The sequence below is a fragment of the Odocoileus virginianus genome, chromosome 31 (assembly GCF_023699985.2).
Source record: "Odocoileus virginianus isolate 20LAN1187 ecotype Illinois chromosome 31, Ovbor_1.2, whole genome shotgun sequence".
Classification (NCBI taxonomy): Eukaryota; Metazoa; Chordata; class Mammalia; order Artiodactyla; family Cervidae; genus Odocoileus; species Odocoileus virginianus.
Window position 1 is genome coordinate 10,836,980 of NC_069704.1, and position 24,863 is coordinate 10,861,842.

General features: G+C 41.0%; 1 long non-coding RNA gene across 6 annotated transcripts; it reads left to right on the forward strand.

Annotated features, from left to right (window-relative positions):
• On the forward strand, window positions 1-23,975 carry LOC139032402 (uncharacterized). 6 transcript variants are annotated; one of them, XR_011484936.1, is made up of 4 exons: window positions 1-3,396; window positions 4,727-4,800; window positions 15,879-16,039; window positions 23,477-23,975. It is a non-coding gene; the product is annotated as an uncharacterized lncRNA (long non-coding RNA). The 6 variants fall into 6 exon arrangements; XR_011484932.1 differs by having other exon boundaries at window positions 1,743-3,396; window positions 15,852-16,039; XR_011484935.1 differs by having other exon boundaries at window positions 1,808-2,835; window positions 15,852-16,039.
• The last annotated feature ends 888 nt before the right edge of the window (window positions 23,976-24,863 follow it).

A 24,863-nucleotide genomic window follows, 5' to 3' on the forward strand; every position in this document is an offset into this window, starting at 1 on the left:
TCCGTCCTTGAGCCCGCTCTTTGAGCCTGTCTGTCATTTGGAGAAAGGACCACTGGTGGTCCTTCCTGCCTAATACAGAGCCTTGGTAGCCATGTCAAATTAGTGGTTAATAGTAAGACTATAACCCTTTGTTAAACATATTTGCCGCAAACAAAGTGTTCCCCAAGTGGTTGGGCATTGTTGATTCCCACACTTCCCTAATAATCTGTCATTCCCTACATAAAATCTTACTTACCAATAACAAAAACTGTAAAATCCTCCTGCAGGGGCAAAAAATGATTAGATAATTCAAAACTAGTTCTGCTGATATTTTTTCCCGGAAGTTACACCTCTATATACTTTCTCTGGCAGCAGCAAAAATAAAGCAAGAAATGAACATGGAAGTAGAAAGCCAGGTGAACATCAGACAACTGACCAAAATGTTCCCTGTCCTAAGGCTAGGTGTGATTTCCAACCTCAGTTGCACAGCCTGTGTCTTCGACCTTTCTATTCCCAGACAATACTGTTTTCTTTTTTGGCCTAACACTACTCTTCCCTAACCGATGGCTTCCAATGGATCATATCTGTCTGAGCATGTTTCTTAAACTCTAAGGAGGACTTGACATGTGTCCTCTGTCTGGAGTGTAGCCAGGCAACTTCCCAGTATACTTTCCCAGGAATGAGAACGGAGGTGTGAAATACAGTCCCATCTGTTGGGTTAGCATTCATCGTGAGGAGACTGGACTCTTGCCCGACTGAAACAAACTGATGTCATCTGCTTTCATTTGACCTTGAATGTCCCCTGTGATTGAGACATCAGCCCAGGTTTCATTTCATAACACCCAGCAAACTTTGCTGAGTGCCTTCAGTGATGGAGTTTCTACTCTGCAAGCAGAGTGACAAGAGGCAAGTGTTAGTCGTCCAGTCGTGTCCGACTCTGTGACCCCATGGACTATAGTCGGCCAGGTTCCTCTGTTCTGGAATGCTCCAGGCAAGAATACTAGAGTGGTTAGCCATTCCCTTCTCCAGGGGATCTTCCTGACCCAGGAATTGAGCCCCAGGCGCCTGCATTGCAGGCAGATTCTATACCGTCTTAGCCACAGAGAAGCTTGAGAGAAGGGGCGCAAGAAAAAAAGGGGGTAGCAATGGCTACTCAGGTGGAGTTTGAGCTGGACCTTGAAGGATTAGGAGGGTTTTGTCAGATGGAGAAATCTAAGAGGAAAATTCCAGTAATAGAAGTGGGAAGGGGTATAAGAATATGAACAAAGGCAGGACATGTCATGAAGAGGCATTAAAGATCACAACAGAGGGAGACATGTCCAGAGTGAAAATGGAAGAGCTGATGGTTCATCAGATTGGCTGGTTGCTGGAGGGAGGTAGTGAGGTTCATATAGGAAGGGAAGACATGCTGATTGAGAACATTTAGGACATTTATGCTAAAAAGAACATTTAGAAAGAAGAGGACATCTGCTAGACAGTTTGTGACTCTAATGAGACTTTCCCCCCCAAAGAGACTAGATTTTCATCTAAATTGTACTTCTTCCAAGTAGGTACTTTGAAAAACTAAATACTTATTATACTGATGCTATTAGTGTTTTTAAAAAGTCTTCAGAAATCCCCTTTGGGAATTGCCTTCAAAATGTGTTTATGAGCTACCAAAGAACACTGAGTAGGTTTATTACCTCGTGGGTTTCCGTCTCTGTTTTTCTACATATGGTGAAAATGTTATACACACATACAAAAATATGTATCACTGAAACTTAGCCTGTTAGGCATTTTTTAATTTACTTTTTTATTGAGGTAGTATTGATTTATAATGTTGTGTTCATTTCTACTGTGATTCAGTTATATATACATTCTTTTTTCATATTCTTTTCTATCAAGGGTCATTACAGGATATTGAACAGAGTTCCCTGTGCTATACAGTAGGACCTCGTTGTTTATCCAGTCTACATATAATAGCTTGCATCTGCTAACCTGACTGCCCGTTCCATTCCCCCTCCACCCCCTTGGTAACCACAACTCTATTCTCTGTGGACATTTCTTTTATAAACTAGAACATCCTGAGGACTTCCCAGGTGGTCCAGTGATTAAGATTTCGTGCTTCCCCTGCAAGGGGTGCGGGTTTGATCTCTGGGAACTAAGATCCCATAGGCCATGGGGCTCGGCCCAAAAAACAAAAACAAAAGCACTACAACATATGGCAGATGGTTTTACCTATTTCCAAAAATTGAATACAGTCCGGAAAAGATTTCACTTATGGACTCAGAATACCATCCCCCAAAATGTGCTGCGGGCTGTGATGGCAATCTTCAAAGAGGGATTCAGCAGTAGTTTGGGCCACCATAGGATTGGAGTCATGTGGCCTCCACAGATGACTTTGCCATAGGGACTCTGTACCACGATTATGCACATTCTGGGGAATTTCTGTGACCGTGGCTGGACTAGCTGTCATATGACAGCTTATGGTTCACAGTGGCCTCCCATGCAGTCACTGATGATTAAAGGCTCCCCCTTGCCCTGAGTCCTCTGGGAAGATGCTGCCAAAACTGGGGAGGGAAGGGGGTTTCCAAAAACCATCAGCGACTAAGACAGACAACCTAACAGCAGAATCTGCGGAGGCCTGGGACTTCGGCTCACTGCACACTCTGGCTTTGTTTCACGAAAGCAAAGCCCTTTAGCAGAGGGAGGAGAGGCCTGTCCTATGCCCGGGATCAGGAAGCAGGCTGCGGAGTTCCTCTGATTCCATGCTGGGGGCAGACGGGTCGTACCCCCTCCAGGACCACCTTCCAGGGCAAGCTTCTGGATCCAGAAAGAATGCAGAGCTTGGAAACAGCTGAACAGTATTCCTGGAAGGTACACACCACAGACCAGCAGTTCTGATTCTTCAGTGAAGTGCCCAAAGGGCGCGAGCATGTGTGTGTATGTATATACTGTGTCTATACTGTGTACATAGTTTGTGTGTGCATGTGCATGCTGTCTGTTGTGTGTATTGTGTGGTGCATGTGTAAATGGTATGTTCATATGGAGCGTATGTGTATAGTGTGTGTATGGTATTAATGCATTGTGTGCATATTTATATTGCCCGCTGTGTCTGCACACATGTGTTGTTGTGTGGTGAATATGCAAATGGTCTGTTCATGTGGGGTGTGTGTATGGTATGTTCACATGCTGTGTGTGTGTGTGTGTGTGTGTGTGTGTGTGTGTGTGTGAAGGGTGCTTGACAATTCTGGCAGGAGTGAGTGATAGGATCTGCCAGAGGTCATCCCTCTCCCTCCACCTTCAAAGCCTATGGGAACGGGTCAGTAGAGATAGGAGACAAATTCTATGAGCTGAAGAACCAATACTTTTTCCCTTGGGAGGAAGAATGATGTTTTCTCAACAACTACACAACTCTTCAAATCAGAGTAGCAGCAGGTTGTCCGCCGTTTGTATTGCACGCATTTCCCATTTGTCCTTTGTCTTTCAACTTTTTTTTCTTTATAGGGCTCTTATTTATTTTTGGCATTGGAAAGTTTTCACTGTTACATAGTTGAGGTTCTTAATCTTTTGTTTGTGATCACTGGCTGTCATGACATGCTCAGACTTTCCACACACGATTATAAAAATAATGGTCCAGTCTCTCTCCTAGGGTTTATGCAATTTTGGTTTTTACTTTAAAACATTTGTTGTACTTGGAATTTATTTTGTGTAATGAATGAAACAAGAACTTGCATTTTATTTAAAATATTCCACACTGACCTGTATTTTTCTTTCACAGTATTCAGCATAGTTACAATAGCCTAATTATTTATATGATTAGCTTTTGCCAGTCACCACTGATTTGAGATACTATATATTTCATATAGTTGGAATACTTTTAAAAAATGCTTCTTTCTGTAAATATCATGTTGGGATTTTGACCAGAAATAGGATGATTTTGTAGATTAAATATTTTGTAAGAATTTATACTAGAATATTTCTGTGCACTTTTCACTTAGTCATATATTATTTTCTATTTTCTTGATAATTTTCTGTTTTTTTCATATAATTAAAATTTATTTGTATAAATTTATGTATTTTAAGATGGACTAAATTTGGGTTATATTTATAATATATTGTAAGACCTTGAGTACTGAATATTAATATTATATCATGAAAACCTTATCAACTTTTTACTTTTCAAAAATTTTCTGCTGAATTTTAGACTTCCTATTATCAGCAAATAATGATAATTTTGTCTTTTTCATTCCAATATTTAAACTTCTTATTTTGTTCTTTTGTCTAATTACAATGTCTATCACATAAAAGCAATGCCATATTATAGAGATTATAAATGTTTGATTGCTAAGCATGATATTGGTTTTTGGTATGAGATACGTTTTGACAGTAAGGAAATTATTCACCTAATCTCATTGACAAAGACCTTTTATTAAGAATGGACATTAAATTTTATGAATGTTTTATTGAAATCTAACATGGGACTATATGCTTTTCCCACTTTGGTCAACATTAATATAAATTTTCTAACAGTTAGCCACCTTTCCATTCTTGTAATACACAGTCATAGTCATAGTATATTGCTATTTAAGTCTGCTCCCAGGTTCTACTTGTTAATACTTTATTCTGGAACTTTTTATAAATCAACTTTGATATCTCTAATTTTCTCTTGTGCATTATCTATTCAAAGCATCAGTACATTGGTATTTGTAAACTGGAAAGAATCCCTTCTTTCTCTGACCTAGGACATTTAAAATATGTTATTTAGTTATTTTAGGGGCTTTCATGATGGCTCATCAGGTGAAGAATTTGCCTGCAATGCCGGAAACACAGGAGACACTGGTAGGTAGTAATTATTCATCTCTTTCCATCTAGCTTTTCAAATGTGTCAGCATAGAATTATTCCATGTTCTCTGGAATCGTGATGTAGTCTTGTCTCTAGATACTGCCCCAATCTGATAGGAAATGATAACAGAGAAAAAAGATCGTGTGCTTGGCAGACCAGAATCTCTTGCAACACCAGATCCCTTGGCAACCAATGATGAGCCAGTGGGCCCCAACGGGAGTGTTTCTTTATTCTTCCAGCAGCTTTCCCATGCCCCCAGGACTCAGACTGGTGGGAACCTTCAGAATTGCCTCCATTTACAATCTATAACACTGCATTGTGGTCACAAGCTAGAAATTGGCGTCAGGCCATGGGACTCTTGGTTTGTTCCAAAGGGCATTATAAAGGCTGCAATCTTCAGGGTGTAGCATATAGTGTTGAGGTCTTTCCCAGCTACAGCCCACTTGAAGTACTTTTTCTTGCTTTTGCTTCATTTTCGTTCCTGCTTGCGTTGGTGTAGGGTTTGTGGTTAACATACTTCTGCCATTGTTTTCTTGATAAGTCCTCATAGATTGTTTCACTTCACAAAAGTCCGCGGGTGAACAGTTTAAAAGATCATTTGTGGGTGACATCCCTGGTGGTCCAGGGGTTAAGACTCCACACTCCCAAGGCTGGTGTCACAGGTTCAATCCCTGGTCAGGGAACTAGGTCCTGCATGCTGCAACTAAGAGCCTGCATGCCACAGCTAAGACCTGGTGCAGTCACATAAATGTTAAAAAAAATAATAATAATAAAATTGGTTGGAAAAAAAGAAGAAGAAAGAAAGATTATTTGGAGAATTTTTCTGGTCACCCAGTGGTTAAGAATCCCAACTTCCACTGCAGCAGGTGTGAATTCCAACCCTGGTCAGGGAACTAAGGTGCTGCAAAAAGCAGCCAGAAAACAAGCGAAAAACCAAAACCAAAGCCCTGTCCCCCAAACAACAACGACCAAAAAACCCCAGAGAAACTGTACTTAAAAAAATAAATAAGATCATTTGGGAAGATAAATGATTATAGAAAGCCTAGACACTTTTGAAAAGGTTTTCCCTGCCAGATAGTATATGCTCATTGTGGTCAGTTGCTCAGTCGTCTCTGACTCTTTACGACCCCATGGACAACAGCCCACCAGGCTCCTCTGTGCATGGAATTTTCCAGGCAAGAATAGTGGAATGGGTTGCCATCTCCCACTCCAGGGGAGCTTCTTGACCCAAGGATGGAACTCACGTCTCTTGCGTCTCTTGCACTGGGAGGCAGTCTTTACCACGGAGCCACCAGGGAAGGTCTCCAGATAGTAACTGTGCCATAAAACTGTGACACTTAAAGAGAGAGATCAATTAAATGAAAGTCCAGAAACACATCCAGGGCCAAACCTGTTGTCAGTGTTTCTGTGAGTGAGCGCAGTCACTTCAGTCATGTCCAACTCTTTGTGACCCTATGGACTGTAAACCACCAGGCTCCTCTGTCCATGAGATTTTCCAGGCAAGAATATTGGAGTGGGTTGCCATGCCCTCCTCTAGGAGATCTTCCTGGCCCAGGGATCAAATCCAAATCACCTGTGTCTCCTGCATTGCAGGTAGATTCTTTACCGCTGAGCCATCAGAGAAGCCCATGAATGTTTCCATGAAGACCTAAATTTTGGCGCCGACATGTGGGGTAGGGGAGACTAAATGAAAAACTTGGATTACATGGAAGATTCTGGAATGGTACTGAAGTTACTTCAGGCCAGTAACACTCTGCTCTGAGTTCCTGGCAGAAACCAATGCAAATTCATTCTGGAAGAACTCATCTTCAATTTAGATCCTCAGGATCCCCATTAATTACTATGAACTATAGCTCAAAGATCACTGAACACTCAAGGAAACAAGTCATTATGACTGAAAGTTAGCTTAATCTGTACCTTCTATGTGGAGACACCAGGGACTGGAATTATTAGACACAGAATGTAAAATAATTGTATGTGGAATATTTATAGAAATAAAGAAGGAATTTTACAAATGAATAATTGGAGATTATTTATTAGGAATGGGAAGATTTAAAAATAATCAAATTTCAACATCTCTCAGATATACTTTTAAGTGAAAAAATTAAATTCATAATAGCATATTTGGTATTGCTAAATTTAGTGTAAGAAAGAGAATGATAAGAATGCATATATGCTTTATCTGCATAAAGAAACATGGGAAACATACACAAAAAACTAAAAGAAATGATTACCCTTAGGGGCAGATAGGGATGGAATAGAAATAAAAGTTTTTAATTCAAACATTTCAATATCACTTAGATTTTTTTAATCATATGGCTTTTCTTATCTGCTCAAAAATATTTTAATCAAATAGAATTTTTATCAATGAAACACATAAATATTTTAGAAAAACCTTTCTTAGTAGGTGGGTTAAACAGAATATCAAATACAGCTAAAGAAAAAATTAGAGATAGTGAAGGAAATGGCAACCCACTCCAATATTCTTGTCTGGAAAATCCCAGGGACAGAAGAGCCTGGTGGGCTACAGTCCATAGAGTCACAAAGAGTCAGACACAACTGATAGACTGAGCACACAGCCCATATACAGAAAAGTAGAAGGATACAGTAAGCCTGAGAAGCACTCTGATCCAATTCAGCATAATTAAGATTTGTACAGTTTTCACACCACAGTAGGGTACAAATTCCATTCAAGTTCCCATAGACTATAAACTAGATGATACTGGAACATATCCAGGGACGTAAATTTTCATGGTCTAATGGCATTGAAATCATCCAGAGTCTGTTCTCTTATCATTGTGGAATTATGTTAGAAATCAATATTAAAAGATATTTGAAAATAACACACATATTTTCAAGTGCAATGTGACATTTACCAAGAGAGATTGCTGAGTTAGCCATTGAAAGCCTCAATAAAGTTAGAGGATTGAAAAAATAGAGGGTGATTGCAAAGAAGAAAGCATTTAAATGGGAAATTAATATCAAAATATCACTCAATTTATTAATTTACTGGAGTCATTCCTTATGCCAGACCATGAGCCCCAGAGCAGAGCCCAGTTCCCAGCTCTGTCTGCTTACGTGATCTCAACCTGGCTACACTTTCCCCCCAAAACCCCAGAATGCCCAAGGAACTGGAGTCTTGGGATTAGTTTTGGGATTAGTTTAGTAAACACTTCTTATAAATATCTCTTAAAATTTCTATTAAAAAGACAGGCAGCTAACATCCCCAGTCTTCCACAGTGGGCCCCACCCCCTGTCTTTTATTAAAGTCAAAACATTTTAGCTGTTTCCATATGAGCTTTATGTATCAGATAGTGACAGAGAGGGGGCATTTCTCTGGGTCTCTTAGTCTATAAATAAGATATGGCTAGTGGGATGAGCACCAGCTATTGAACCTTGTGCTAGGTGTGGAATTATGCACTTTATAAACCAGGTCCATTGCAGGTATCTAAGGATCATCATCATAATAATTATTAGAGCTCTTGCTCATATTCAGTTGAGTCTGAATCTGCAACCCCATGAACTGTAGCCCACCAGGCTCTGCTGACCATGGAATATTTCAGGCAACAATATTGGGGTGGGTTGCCATTTCCTCCTCCAGGGCATCTTCCCAGCCCAGGGATCGAACTCGAGTTTCCTGTGTCTCCTGCATTGCAGGCAAAGTCTTTATCTGCTTAGTTATTGGGGAAGCCCATTTTAAACATGATAAAACTGAGGTTTAGAATCAGTTTAATCATTATCCAAGGTCACCTACAAGTACCTAGCAGAGCTGGAGTTCTAACCCAGGTCTTTGCAGTCTAAATCTTAAGCTTGGGGACTTCCCTGGTGGTCTAGGGGTTGAAACTCAGTGTGGCAAAAAAAAAAAAAAAAAAAAAAAAAATCTTAAGCTTGAAAATTGTTTCTGTACACTCAATTACATAAAAGTGGAAATCTCTCTCATTTTTAGAGGATTCTCTGGGTGATAAACTCAATACTCAATTTCCTGTTGTCTAGTTAAGAGATTGCAAAAAGACTGACCCCAGGAAATAAAAAACACTAGCAAATATCTCTTTTTGTTTCTCACCTGTCAGCATGACACCTTAGCTTTCTATTTTTTCAAATTTCTGTAAAACTCATTTTGTTTCCCATTAAATAGAATTTTAGTTTTGGAAACTTTGATTTTTTAAGGTGGGTGTGAATATATGTTTGTTCTAGGTGCTTGTATGTCAAAACAATTTGTAGTATAGTTAACTTTTAAATGCCTCTTGGCAACTGTTTTAAAATCATTTCAACCTCATGGGGAGTTGAAAAATAAACGTTAGCTTCCTGAGAAACTACAAAACAAACGACTCTTTTCTTGTTCTTGGGAATTAAATTCTCACATTCAACTCCATATCAGAAGTAGCTTCTTTTTCATTTCCTGTGATATTTAAACCCTTTTTTTTCCTGCACAGTGATGAAAGCACCCCTTTATGCAAACATTCTGACTCCTGCTTGTGTTAAAACCCATTTGGAAAGCACCCCTATTCAAGGTATCAATAGCTATTCCTCTGAAGGACACTCTTAAGTGAACTGGCTTACAGAGAATATATCCTGCCCCATGACGCAATCTTGGTCATATGTCTCTGATATTTCTTCACATTAGACCTTGCCAAAACTCACATATCCCAATTTTGGAAAACAGCATTACATGGTCAGCTGATTCCAAGCCCCAGATCAGTGGTTCACAAGCTTTACTGAATATTAGAATTATCTGAGAAGCTTTAAAAGAAAAACAAAAAACAGTGAAGTCTCAAGAGACTGATTTAATTGGCCTGGAGTGCCACCTGGATGTTGAGATTTTTTTTTTTTTTTTTTAATTTCCACAGGTAATTCTCATGTGCAGACAAGTTTGGAAACTGCTGCCCAGAGCCCAGGGTGCAGGTTTAGCCCCCAATCCTGCTTGTAACAGGCTTCCCAGGTGGCTCAGTGGTAAAGAACCAGCCTGCTGATGCAGGAGATGCAAGAGATGTGGGTTTGATCCCTGGGTTGGGAAGATCTCCTGGAGAAGGAAATGGCAACCTACTCCAGTATTCTTGTCTGGGAAATCCCATGGACAGAAGAGCCTGGCAGGCTACAGTCCATGGGGTCACAAAGAGTTGGACACAACTGATCAAGCACGCACTGCTTAGAGTAGAATAAAAAGAAATAGGCAAATGTTAGGTAAAACCATTGTTGGAACCTTGGTTATCAGGAAGCAGACTTCCTATAATACCTCCTTCCATCAAGCTCCTCTCCCAGGGTTGGTCCTCAGAATCATACTTGATGGAGAAAAATATTAACTTTATTATTGTTTTCACCAGTGGGGAGGATAGAGCTGATTTATTTTATTTATGTATTCATTCATTTATTCTTTTAATGTAGGGCTTAATGTTGAATTAAGACCGTAGCAAACCTTAATGGCAGTACACATTACACAGAGCATGAAACTAGCACTATTTTCTGTTAATCACAATATTTTAGGAGAAGTTTAAGGATGTTTATAACTCTTTGGTAAAAGACGCTTACTCCTTGGAAGGAAAGTTATGACCAACCTAGATAGCATATTAAAAAGCAGAGACATTACTTTGCCAACAAAGTTTTGTCTGGTCAAGGCTATGGTTTTTCCAGTGATCATGTATGGATGTGAGAATTGGACTGTGAAGAAAGCTGAGCACCGAAAAATTGATGCTTTTGAACTGTGGTGTTGGAGAAGACTCTTGAGAGTCCCTTGGACTGCAAGGAGATCCAACCAGTCCATCCTAAAGGAGATCAGTCCTGGGTGTTCATTGGAAGGACTGACGCTGAAGCTGAAACTCCAATACTTTGGCCACCTCATGAGAAGAGTTGACTCATTGGAAAAGACCCTGATGCTGGGAGGGATTGGGGACAGGAGGAGAAGGGGATGACAGAGGATGAGATGGCTGGATGGCATCACCAACTCGATGGGCATGAGTTTGAGTAAACTTTGGGAGCTGGTGATGGACAGGGAGGCCTGGTGTGCTGCAATTCATGGGGTTGCAAAGAGTCGGACACGACTGAGTGACTGAACTGAACTGAACTGATAGCTCATTGGTAGATATGTATCCGTAGTCATCAGTTAGTCTCTTTCTAACTGACTCCTTTATTCTGGGCCACAACGTTCAAATCTCCCCTGGGCTTTAAAACATTTTCCTCTTCCCTGCTTCCCACTCAACCCATCATATCACCTTCTTCCATCCTCTCACTGATGCATTCTTCAAGAGCACAATCTGTACTTTCCACTCTTTCCTAAATGTTATCATGCCTAATTTCCATCTCCGTATCTCCATGGCAACTGCACTCAAAGAGCAATCAATGGTTTTTGGGATCAAAATCCAAATTCAATAGATCCTTTTCATGTTGTCTAACCTGTTATTTAAGACAATTTAAAATTCTCTGAAGCAGTGATGATAAGCTCAGACTTCCCTGGTGGTCCAGTGGTTAAGAATCTGCTTTGCAATGCTGGGAACCAGGATTTGATCCCTGGTTGGGGAACTAAGATCCCACACTCGTTGGAACAACTAAGCCTAGTGTGCCCCAACTGCTGATCCTGAGCACTGCAACAAAAGATCCCACATGATACAGCAAGATCCTGAGTGCTGTGACAAGGAAGGACCCTTTGCAGCCAAATTAAAAAACAGAGAGAGGAGAATGCAACCCTCAGAGATATTAAAAACAAAAACAAAAAACCCCAGTATGTACTGACATAAGAATCTATACATAGATGGGAGAAAGGTAGCTGAGTCCGGAAATAACCTTAAGAGCACCTGAGTAATTAACATAGGACAAAGGTAGACTTTAAATTAAGTGGGAAAAGCATTCATCTGTTCAATTAATGTTGCTGGCTGTGCATAATGAGGAAAATGAGGTTGGACCTCTTCCTCACACAATACATACAATTAGTATATCTCTGATGGTTATAAACTTTCAATGTGAAAAAAAGGAAGAAAGTTTAGAAGACTTTATGCTTGAACTTTGAAAAGAAGAGAATTCTTAAGTAAATCAGAAAGCCCAGAATTTATAAAAGAAAACACAGATGTGGATGGCTACGTTAAAAGTTTTGTTTTTTTCACATTGTTGTACAGCAGAAACTAGTACAATGTGATAAAGCAGTTATCCTACAATTAGAAAATAAATAAAATAAAGAAATAAAATTTTTTGCATACTGAAAAACACTGAAACAAAGTCATAATCAAAGTTGCAAATGACAAGTTGGAAAAAAAATCAGTAATACATATAATAGAGATTTAATATCCTAGTATACAAACAGCTCCTACAAATTGATAGCAAAAACCCTCAAGAAGCCAGATTTTAAGTGGGTAAGGACTTGAACAGGCAATTTACAGAGAAACAAATGCAAATGACTAGTAAATGTGGAAGGCAGAATAATACAAATTAAAGCTATTATGAGAACCATTTTTCACTTTGATTGGCAAAACATAAAAGCACCAGTGATATGGCAGACATATGAGTTGCTGCAATTTTTAGAAATGCAATCCAGCTCTATCCATTGCAACTAAAAACATATTAATCTTTGCTTCTGTCTTCAGGAATGCAATCCATTTCTATCCATTACAACTAAAGACATTTATCTTTTATCAGATCTCACATACGATAATCTATCTCTGAGAAATAGACATTGGTATGTAGACATACATGTGAAAGTGTTTCTGGTGTAGCTTTGCTTGTGTTCAGTGTCAATGGGAGAGGATGGGGTCTGAAGTTAGACTTGCAGGGCTGAGTCCTGAAACAAATCTTACAGACTGAACTGGTCTTTATCTTATTATTTATTATTCAGTTCCTCTTTTCCTTTTTTATTTATTTTTATTTTTTTTCCTTTTTTAATTTGTAAATTTAGTTTTTATTTTTATCAAAATAGTAAGGTACACAGTTTTAAAAGTCAAATAGATCAGTAAAAGTCATAATAAAACATTGTTTCCCCATGTCCAATTCCTACTTCCTAGAGATAATCACTGCGACTTTTAAACTATTTCTTTTAGTGCACAACTCCAGATTTCCAAAAATATGTTTATAGAACTATTTCTTGATTTTTCAGTTTTAGATATTATTGTCTATGCTCTTTCAACTATGAAAGAGAAGGATTTACCTCTTTTACACAACACTCTCCCCCCTATACATTTTTTTTAACCCTGTCCTCCTGATACAATTTTAAACCACAATTTTGTTAAATTAGTATTTAGTGTTTAAATTATCATCAATAGTTATAGTTGTGTCAAGGAGTGTATTATATTTCCTTTCTTGTACAACTTTTAATCTTCCCTTGAATTGATAATGATCTTTTTTTCCTTTTAGTTTAGTTTCCTAGTTGCTTATTCATCTCGAAACTCACTGTTGAAAGTGCTTCTGAGCGCTCATCTTTTGTATATCAAATAACATGACATCAACACATGTAAAGTAAAAATCTCTGGAAACTAAGAAAATCAGGACAAAATATAATAAAAATGAGAAAATTTTAAGTATTTCTACCATGTGACAAATCAAACCTGCCACAGTAGAAAAAGAAGCAAGGAAAAGAGGAACTTTCAACAATGATATGGCAGGCACATGAGTTGCTGCAATTTTTAGGAATGCAATCCAGCTCTATCCATTACAACTAAAAACATATTTATCTTTGCTGGAACTTTCAACAGTTCCTCTTTTCCTTGATTCTTTTTCTATTGTGGTAGGTTTGATTTATCACATGGTAGAAATGCTTAAAATTTTCTCATTTCTATGATATTTTGTCATGCTTTTCTTAGTTTCCAGCGATTTTTACTTTACATGTGTTGATGTCATGTTATTTGATATACAAAAGATGAGTGCTCAGAAGCTTGGTTGTGTCTGACTCTTTGCAACAGCATGGACTGTAGCTTGCCAGCCTCCTATATCCATGGGACTTCCCAGGCAAGAATACTAGAATGGGTTAGCAGGAGACCCTGGTTTGATCCCTGGGTCGGGACGATCCCTGGAGAAGGGAATGGATACCCACTCCAGTATTCTGGCCTGGAGAATTCCATGGACTGTATAGTCCAGTCATTTCAGTTCAGTTCAGTCGCTCAGTCATGTCCAACTCACTCTGCACCCCATGGATTGCAGCACGCCAGGCTTCCCTGTCCATCACCAACTCCCAGAGCTTGCTCAAACTTGTGTCCATCGAGTCGGACACCACTGAACGACTTTCACTTTCATGTTCACTATTTCTTCCTCCAGGGAATCTTCCTGACCCAGGGATGGAACCCGCATCTCTTGCGCCTCCTGCATTGGCAGGTGGATTCTGTACCATTAGTGGCACCTGGAAAGCCCCATATAAAAGAAAATAGCTACTAAATACAATGACAAATTTCCTGGCAGCTCAGATGGTAAAGAATCTGCCCGCAATGCGGGAGACCAGGGTTTGATCTGTAGGTTGGGAAGATCCCTGGGAGAAGGGAATGGCTACTCACTCCAATATTCTTGCCTGTAGAATTCCATGGACAGAGGAGCCTGGCAGGCTATAGTCCAGGGATCACAGAGTCAGACTCAATGATAAATTATGTGGCTTTTCCCTTTTTTTTTGAAATCTACTTTATCTAAGATAATGACTATACTCTCCACTTGTATTTAGTTTGCATTTGCCTCAGATTTCTTTGTCCGTCATTTTACTATTCTGTGGCTCTTTTATGTTTTTCAAGGTTTAGGGTGTCATAAATCACATTTTAAATTCTCTGAGATTTCTGGAAGCATTCTTTAAGCTATAATTCTCTGTCAATGATAGGGAAATTTGCTTTCCATACTGAATATGAGGAATTTAGAAAACATTTGCTCCACCCTGTACTTGGCAGAGTGCTTCAAACACTGTAATTCTGGGTGTATTCTGAATGTAGCAGTGTTCCTTGTTTTAACACAAGCAGGCATTTCTTATTAACCTGTGAAATGGAAGGAAGAAAGAAATTAGGATATTTAGCTTATAATCTTTCATTCCAGGGAGAACTGTTTCTACTACTATCAGTTTTACATCTCTCACTGCCAGCTGTGATTCTGCCAAATGAAGCAGGACAAGGGTTAGGAGCATGAAGTCTCTCCAGCAAGGTGTTTTTTTTTTTTAATTAATACTGGATCAGTCATTTTAGAGACTCTATTTTGTATGCTGTTGTTTAATCACTAAGTTGTGTCTGACTCTTTGCAACCCCATGGACTGCAGCCCGCCATTCTCTGTCCATGGGATTTTCCAGGCAAGCATACTGGAGTGGGTTGTCATTTCCTTCTCTAGAGAATATTCCTGATGTGGGGATTGAACCTGCATCTCCTGCATTGGCAGGCAGATTATTTACCATTGAGCCACCTTGTAAGCCCAAGGTTGGTTTTTTTTTTTTTAAGTCTTTTGGCCTCAGTGCATGGCAAATGGGATCCTAGTTCCCTGACCAGGGATCGAACCTATGCTCCCTGGATTGACAGGACACAATCTTAAACACTGGGCCACTGGGGAAGTCGTCTCCACCAAGGTTTGCACCCTGAATTCACCACTTACTTGTTGGGTGGTCTTGAGTGATTAACTTATTCAGTTTCAGCATCTGGAAAAATAAATAAATAAAGCCTGGGCAACAGCAGAATTCTGAATTCCACAGAGTGGTTTTGAGGATTAAATTACGTAATCCACAATGCTGGCACATACTAAATGCTGATGATATGTTAGCTGCTGTTATTATTTTTACCATCATCATCCCCAAAATGAGGTTGATGACCTTTAGAGACCATTTCTACCAGAGCTCAATAAAGTGGCATAATAACGATTGCTTTTCCCGTCCTAGAATTTTCTGCTCACAGTTTTCCCATGAACCAAACACATGCTGGCCTGTCATGGGATACTCGCAGATCTATCAGTAAAGAGTAAATTTACTATCACAAAGCAGTAACTGAGACTTTCTTCAGTTGATTCATTTCTCTAACATAACTTAAGAGGCAAGTCCTTACCACCTCCAGAAAGTGTTTCACACAGAGTCCTCTTTTCATTAAATTCTCTGGAGCTTATTCTTCCCACTTCCTCTTGCAGTCCTCTCTGAGGTCCCCACTGTTCTAGGTCCCACTTCAATTTTCTTGGAAAACTCAACCGTGTTGCATGGGAGATAGAAGCTGAAGACTCTGGGATCTTCACCCATCGCCAGGAGGCTAGCAAGAGCATCCTCTGCTCTTTGTCAATTCAAAGCGAGGAGGGAATCTGGTCTCTCAGCACAGTAGATGGTGAGTTCTCTTCTGGGTTATTTTCCCCTCCAACAATAGCTGTGACCAATTCAGTCTTGCAGATCTGCTATGCAGCCAGCACATTTCATCATCCAGCTGACGGAGGGGCAAATTTTTAAATAAATCATATATTGAGTTGTTACATATAATAGGATCTGGGCTAATTCTTCTCTCCTATGCATTTCTGTTAAATCTTGTATGTACCAGTCTGATTGCATTCCTGTGGCTTTAGAACCTATTTTAATAGAGAACAGAGCTAATTTCCCTTTCAGTGCTTTAATTTTCCAAAATTGTTCAGCTATTTGTGGAAGAATTTCAGGTTGACTCCTCCTATTCCTCCATCTCCTTTTCATTAGAGGCTGGAGAAGTGAAGATGCAAGGCCCCAACCTCCTTTGTTACCCTGGGTGGACAGAGGACACAGTTCTAGCCAATTAAGCTGGAGCAAGGTCTGAGAGGGGAGTTTCTGGGGAGACTTTTATTTTACTGATAAAGGGTTCAGCGAGGGCTGTCGCCTCTCCTTTCCCTCTCTTCCTGTTTTGAAAGCATATATGTGGCAGCCATCTTGAACTTAACAACCATTTCATCAAGTTCAAAAAAATAATAAAGCCAGGGGAATTTATACAACTCTGTGGAATGATAGGGCTATATTTAAAATGTCCTTTCTCTAGATCTATGGGGAGAAATTAGGCAAATACGGGCTCAGTAACTGAGAGTGACTTCCATTAATCCATCCATTTCGTAAGTCTTGGTTGAGTCTTTCCTGTTTAATGTGTGTGGACACAAAAAAAATGAGCTCATCCCCAAAGGTTGATGGGTGTATGGATAAGGAAAGAGGAATCAACCTGGTTGATGGTTTACACTTGAGAGAATGATGTTCAGGTCTGGGCAGCAGCCTCCTATCTTCTGTGGACTCTTTACAAGTGTTATTTCCCAGCAAACTTCTTGCATTTCCTGGTTTTGATGTCCACCCAGTCCCTACCCTCCAAGGATGACTTTTCTTATCTCAAGTTGTCTGTGTGGAGAACATTCTTTTTGGGTAAGCGCAGTCATTTTACAGGTGGCTGTAGGAACCATTCTTGAAGCCAGTTCTGCTACTACAGAGGCCCGAGATTCACCAAGGGGATGGCGATGATGCGGACATCATGTGTGCTTTTGTTACGGAGTTCAAGCTCACTCTGCTTGCCATACAGTAGGCCAGTGAATCTGAGAGATGCGGTGTTGAGCAAGGAATACAACGTTACGCAGAAAGCTGGCTGACTGAGTGGATGGCAGACTAGTGTCTCAAAATAACCACCTTGCCAGGGTCTGGATGTCAGGTTCTTTTATGAAGCCAGGGAGAAGCATTTAGGAACTAAAGTCAAAAGACAGAATAGAGAGGGAGAAGCAGTGGGGAAGTAAAGTGAGAGGAACTTCAAGCTTGCGAAACATCTCCAGGAATGATCATCCTCAGGGAAGGGATATGTTGATACCTTATTTTCACAGAGCAGAGTCAGATGATCTCTCTGTGAGCTAACCAGACACTTTAGTTTAACAGTCTGGCAGAGGGGCAGGGTCCTCTGAGGCAGGCCATTATGTATGACAGTAATTATAAAACCAATGAAAAGCAAGTCAAAGAAACAGTTCCAACATGTAGTCAGAACTGGCTTCTCCCTGCAACACTTGGAGATCAGAAGGGAAGAGGCCACTTTAGACTGGGGGATTAGAGACAATTTCAGAACCAAAGTGGCATTTGACCTCTCGTTTTTGGAATTATGGCTAAAGTCTTACAGACCTTAAGCAATTCACCCAATGTGGAAACAAAAACTTTTGTGGGGAAAGTAAAAATTAGCTGGTGTTTGTTCTTTGTACCACAGATATGCTAGGACTTCCTGGGGTGGGCAGCTGATAGGGTCAGTGGTTGGTCAAAGTGATTGCTAAGTTACTGCCAAGCTAGACTCTGAATCATCTTCAGTGGAGCTTTGTGTCCCAGGGAAGGCCAGACCACATACTTCTCCTGTTTGTCACCTGACCTCCCTTCAGAAGTTTCCTGAAGGCATCCAAGACCAGTAACCACTGAGCTGTGAAGGGACAGTCTGATCTCTTAAGTTTGTAACGTAGAGGCCTGAACTTGCTCCTGGGCTAGTCAACTCTGGTCGTAGGCAGGATAATTTATTAAGCTATTCATCTTTATTTTCCTGGTACTTTACTTGGCATTCCAGCAGGTAGCTTTGTGCTCCCATGCTGTAAGGCCTAAAGAAGTAGTCTGCAGGTCACCTCCCTTTCTGGCTTTCTCCGTTTACCCTAAAGAACTGAGCACATCATGGTAGGGAAAGGAGCTGTAGAGTGGCTTGAGGAATAGAGTTCTTAGCAGTGAAACAGCAAAGATTTTTCTCCAAGGGAAGGAGGAGATATCTGCAATTTTTGTAAGTAATGGCACTCTGTGGCATATCCTCCATAGAACCTCAGGAAGATGACAATTCCATATTAAGTATAGGGAGGTCTTTCTGGACTCTGGGTATCAAGGCTCTCAGCCCTGGCAGATTTCCATGGGGCAAATGGGCCACCCAATTTTAAAAATCTGTATAAGCATCTTGGTGGAAACCATGTAGAGAAGGGATTACATCATAGGTCAAACCTGTCATACCGTATGTTTTTGTACGACCTATAAATTAAGAACGTTTTTTATATTTTTAAATATTTGAAAACTATCAAAAGAAGAATAATATTTTATGACATAAAAATAGTATGAAACTCAAATTTCAATGTTTATAAATACAGTCTTTCTGGAACACAACCAAGCTCGTTCATTTACCTATTATCTATGGCTCTTTTCAATCAACAATGGCAGAGTTGAGTGTGACACAGTCTCATCTGGCCTGCAAAGCCTGAAAAATTTATTCTCTGGTCCTTTGCAGAAAAGATTTGCTGGCCCCTGAGACAAAGCAATGACCAGAGATGCTCCTCAATGTTTTGCTTTACATCATGAGTCCGGGTCATTAGCTCTGGGAATGGGGATGGGACTGGAAGGTGGGGAGGGAAAAGAACCTTCTTAATGACTAAAATTTAATTTCCTCAAAGCTGAATATAATGGGATGATGACATTGATGTCATCCCTACCGTAATTTTATGAAAAGTAGATAGACAGTATGTTCTTTCTAGAATGTTCAGGTTTGTGTTACAAATTCATTCTTATCTCAGAGGCCTTCCTGGCTTTTGTTTCACAGATCCTGTTTTGGAAATAATGCCCATAGGTCTCTTCCATCTCTGAATATCCAAATCCTACCATTTGGTCTCAACTCAAATATTTGCCTTCCTCTCTATCCCTAGAAGTCTAACTTTGTTTTTTCTGCTTGCAGAGCCACCTAATGAATTTTTTTTTTCCCCAAAAGAACATGCTTTCAAATATCCTGATTGTTTTTCTTTGGGCAGCGGGACCATTTCTCCCAAATTAAAGTTTTGGTGTGATTTCTCCATTCTGTAAATCCCCACTGGACTCTAAAACACTTGGTCAGTTCAGTTCAGTCGCTTAGTTGTGTCCGACTCTTTATGACCCCATGGACTGCAGCACGCCAGGCTTCCCTGTCCATCACCAACTCCCAGAGTCCACTCAAATTCATGTCCATCGAGTCGGTGACACCATCCAACCATCTCATCCTCTGTCATCCCCTCCTCTTCCTACCTTCAACCTTTCCCAGCATCAGGGTCTTTTCAAATGAGTCAGCTCTTTGCATCAGGTGGCCAAAGTATTGGAGCTTCAGCTTTAGTATCAGTCCTTCCAATGAATATTCAGGACTGATTCCATTATGGTAATTTGTGTGCATTTCCTATAAATTTCCTGAGTACAGGGGTTGAGTCTAAGGCCAATAAGCCATCCTGAACAAGAATCAACTCAACCAGCTTCAAATTCTGTCTCCACTACTAGCCATCAGGGATGGGCAGCTACCCCTCAACATTTTCTGAATGCTCCAGCATTGGGTGCCCAGTCACCAGAGCCGCAACTGATAAGGTGACTTTATCAGAGGAGATGTGACAATTCCTTCTCTGCTCCGGCTTGCCCCTGGCTTTCGTGTAATCTCATTAGGAACAGAGCCAACTCTCCTGGAGAGGCCAAACAAATCTCAGGATGTACATCCTGCAGAGACAGGATAATTCATGATTCAAAATCCTCCAGATTTATTTATATTAAATAACTGAGATACTGTTCGTACTTCCTCCTGTGAATCACACTCTGTGCATTTGAAACTGAGCCCCCCCCACCAACCAAAAATCGAGTTCCTCTGCCAAGTTTAGGAGACCTTTCTATCCAAACCATATTCCCTTTCTTGTCCAATACCCATTCCTCTCAAGATTGAGGAGCGTCAAAAAAGAGGGTGATTGAAATTTAGTGGGACTCTGTGGGGCCTTCCTGAGTCCAAAAGGCTTTCTGTGTCCCCCATTTCTTGTTTGTAGAAAAAAGGCTTTCAGTCTTCTGGACCATCCCTGAGCTCCAAAGGGTAGATTCAAACAGTTACTAATAACCAGAGGAGTGAGGGAATGCAGAAACAAAGGGAGGGTAGTCAAAAAACAATAGCGCAGTATGGGAGAGGGTCCTGGGGTTCATCCTCAAGGGATGTATATACCTAACAATCTGAAGCAAATCTCTGAATTCTTCTTTATGCACTAAGGCTTCTACTCAGGTGGGGGATGGTAACTTCAGGCTGAGCCCAAGCACGTGGACCCCAGACTGGTTGGAAGCAGAAGACTGATGACTGAGATTCTTGGAGCACTACGCTGTTACCTCCCCACCAACCAATCAGAGGGCGGTCACACACCCAGGAGCCTGCCCCCCAAATTTTGCCTTTATTTTTTTTAGTTTTGAAAATTTTCTTGGCCACGCCACGCCACATGTGGGATCTTCGTTCCCTGGCCAGAGACAGAACCTGTGCCTCTTGCATTGGAAGCACTGAGTCTTAACCACTGGACTGCCAGGGAAGTCTTCCCAAATTTTGCCTTTAAAAATGTTTCCCCAAAAACCACTGGAGAATTCAGGCCTTTTTTGAGCACAAGCTACAGATTCTCCTTGCTCAGCACCTGCAATAAATCTTTCTCTGGTCCGAATTCTGAAGTTAGGTTTGCTTGGCCTCACTGTGAGTCAGGTCCATGAACTTGAATGTGACCACGCACTTACTTTGATCACCCTCTTTGTCTGGTCCACCTCTGTGAGCCTACTCCATCTGAGAGATGTCCCCTCTGTCAGATGGGGTGGGAATCCAAGCTTGGGAAACAGGAATCCTGCTTTCTGGCTCTTTCTCTAATCCATCTTTTCCACTCATTACTGTCTCTTTACACAATTCGAGCCTCTCACAGAGGGGCTTTGTCTGCCTGCTGGGACAGCTGTGAGAGGGTCCCTGAGGGTGCCGTGGACATAGCCTGACTGGCTCTGTACCAATTACTTCTCTGAGACCATAATCAGAAGTCCTCCTAATGCGAGGACAGGCCATTCTTGCCACTCCAGCCCCCATTTTCTGCTTCCAGGGGTCGCCCTGCTTCCAGGTCTGCTGGACAGACCCTGTGTCTGGGTCTTATCCTCAGGCTCTCGTGAGGGGAACAGATCCACTCTCAGTGGCTCTGGGTCCTGGCTCCATCCTCTAACTTCTGAGGGCCACAATGTGAGGTCTTGCATCTTAAATCTCTCTTCTCTGGGAGACTCCCATCAACCTGAAAACATGCTCTTTTGTGTTTCATGCCCCAAACAAAAAGAAAGCCCCTGAAACAAACTTCTGTAGACCCCCATGCTCCTCTCAAGCTGCAACTCACTGTTTCTTTTCTCCTTTATAGCCAGACTTCTCGAGAGTATTGAATCCCCTCACTGTCTCCACCCCCACAACCTCTGTTCCATCTGCAGCCCACAGTGACCTGGTTCCCAGCAGAGGCATCTATCAGAACCACCCTTGTGAAGGTGGTTATTCAGTCCTCAGCTGATTTGATTTCCATTGACACCTCTTCTTAAAACATCTTCTTAAAACTTCTTAAAACTTCTTCTTAAAACATCCTTGCCTTTGGCTTCTGTGACATGTCACAGTCCTGGATTTTTCTCTTACTTCTCTGATCATTTTTGTCTTGGTTTTGTTTATCAACAACTCCTCTATCTAGTTTCTTTGGTTGGAACTCCTCAGAGTTCTGTCCTAGACACTCTTCTTATCCTATACTCATTTCTCAAAAAATTACGTCTACTTCTTTGACTTTAAATACCATGAGAGAGTTCATGTCTTATAGCAGAATGGCCCCACTGCAGTAATGGAGATGTTGGCTTCAATATGGAAGGTCAGGTTGGGTTGGGAGAAACCTAGAGAAGAGAGAAACTGGGGTTTCAACCCGTAGAATCACTGAATAAGCAACCCAGAGAGATACCTTTCCTCATCTGAAAACGTCAGTCACTAGTGGCAGTCTATGGTGTGCCAGACTATGATGGGCCAGTGAACCTGGGGACCCTTGATTGGTTGGGGGCCTCTCAGTCAGATGGGGTTAACCTTAGCTCTTAAAGATATATTACCTGTGTTACTCCATTCCTATGAAATATCCAGAATAGGCAAATCCATGGAGACAGAAGGCAAATTAGCAGCTGCCAGGGACTAGGGGGAGAGTAGACAGGGATTGACGGCGTAATGGGTACATGATTTCCTTTTAGGGCGATAAATGTGTTTTGCACTAGATAGTGGTGATGGCTACACAACAGTGTGAATGTACTAAATGTCACTAATGATAGAAAAAACATATATGTCCTCAGATTGACCTCAGCAAGGGAACCACTGCAGCTGAACTAAACCATCTCCACCAGATACCCATGCAAGGGCAGCTGTGACAAGTAAATAAGGAACCGCACCCTGGAAATGACTCTTGAAAGCTACACCTTCCCCTAAGATAGTGTACGGAGTGTGCTATTTTATAAGGCAACTAGGGGATTCTAACTATACTAAATCACAGTGAACTGTAGGTGTGTAGTGTGACAGTAGAATATAAATTAAAGTTGAATGATACAATTTTTTTTTTCAAGTCTATATTTCTGTGACTATGATGAAGTGAAATCCGATGGTTCAGTGGAGCATTTTGGTTGCATGATCTGAGGCTGGGGAAGGAAGCTGGTTTGAACTATTTAAGGTCTTAAGAGCTGGTCGGACTCTGTAACCACTTGGAGAAGTCTAGAATTATACCCTTGACAAGTGAGTGAACACTGCCTTGTGCTGGTCCCTTACTGATGTTGTTCTATTGTGTTTTTCACAACGACCAAGAAACACAGGAGACCCAAGATTTGAACCAAATATGTCTACCCCCAGAATCTATTAAATCCTTCTGAGCCTGTGAGTCCTTGAGTCAGAAAAAGAGGGACTGGCTGGGGGAGGAAACTGCTGATACCATGGGTTCTGCCTGAGATTGCTGAGCCAGCATCCTTCACGGCATCTCTCTTACTGTGCCTGCAGGCTGTGTGGACCGGGAGACATCGCCTACACACTCGTCTTGTCTGTGACCTTGACATTCTCTCTACCCTGCTGATCACAAAATGGGAGAGAACCGTCGCTGCTCAGTGAAACTTCTAGAGTTCGCTTGCTGGTCAATTTCCCCCTCGTGTTCGCCATCCCCTCTTCATTTCCTGACTTGTAAACAAACGGGAGGAGGGCAGGTGACTGGCGGCTCTGCTACCAGAAGACTCTGCTGTGCTCAGCACATCCTGTTATTGTGAACCTCAAGTCCTGCTTTGGCGTCTGCCAGCCCTATTTTCCCTCCTTTCTCTAGCCTGTGGTTAGGGGACTGAGTGGATGTACGGATATTTTTATATTCACATTTGTATTTTTCACTGGTGTACTCCGAAGATTATGAGCCTGGGGTTATGGGACTGGTGTTGGATTCAAACCCTAGTTCTAATACTAAACCTCAATTTCCCATTTTACCTGGAAATAAATAAAAATATTGAGCTCAAAATCCTTTTTATTTATTTATTTTAAAATTTCTTATATTGATGTATAGTTGATTTACAATGTTGAATTAATTTCTGCTGTATAGCAAAGTGATTCAGATATGTGTGTGTGTGTGTGTGGTTTATCATGGGATATTGAATCTAGTTCCCAGTGTTATACCTTATTGTTTATTCTATATATAATAGTTACCTCGGCTAATCCCAAATTCCCAGTCCTCCCCTCCTCCACTCCCTCCCCATCTTGGCAACTGCAAGTCTGTTCTTCGTGTCTGTGAGACCGTTTCTGTTTTGTAGATAAGTTTGTGTCATATTTTAGATTCCATATGTAAGTGATATCACATGGTATTTGTTTTTCTCTTTCTGGCTTACTTCACTTAGTATGATAATCTCTAGCTGCATCCATGTTGCTGGAAATGACATTATTTCATTCTTATTTATGGCTGAATAGCGTTCTGTTTTATATACATATACATACACACACACCACATCTTTATCCATCCATATGTTGATGGACATTTCCATGTATTGGCTACTGTACATGGGGGTACATGTATCTTTTCAGAATCTTTTTGAAGCCTGCATGAAATGATGGAAAAGGATCTAGCTCTTTTCTTGACTTTCAGTAGGCACTCAAGAAATTCTATTTCTCATCCTTCCCTGAGCTCCCTCTCAAATGTTTCAGTTTTAGCACTAAATCCAGATTAAGACCCTGATGCTGGGAAAGATTGAAGGCAGGAGAAGGGGACGACAGAAGATAAGATGATTGGATGGCATCACCAACTCAATGGACATGAGTTTGAGCAAACTCTGGGAGATGGTGAAGGACAGGGAAGCCTGGCTTGCTGCAGTCCTTAGCAGCTGAACACCAACCACTCTGAGCATTTGACCATGAC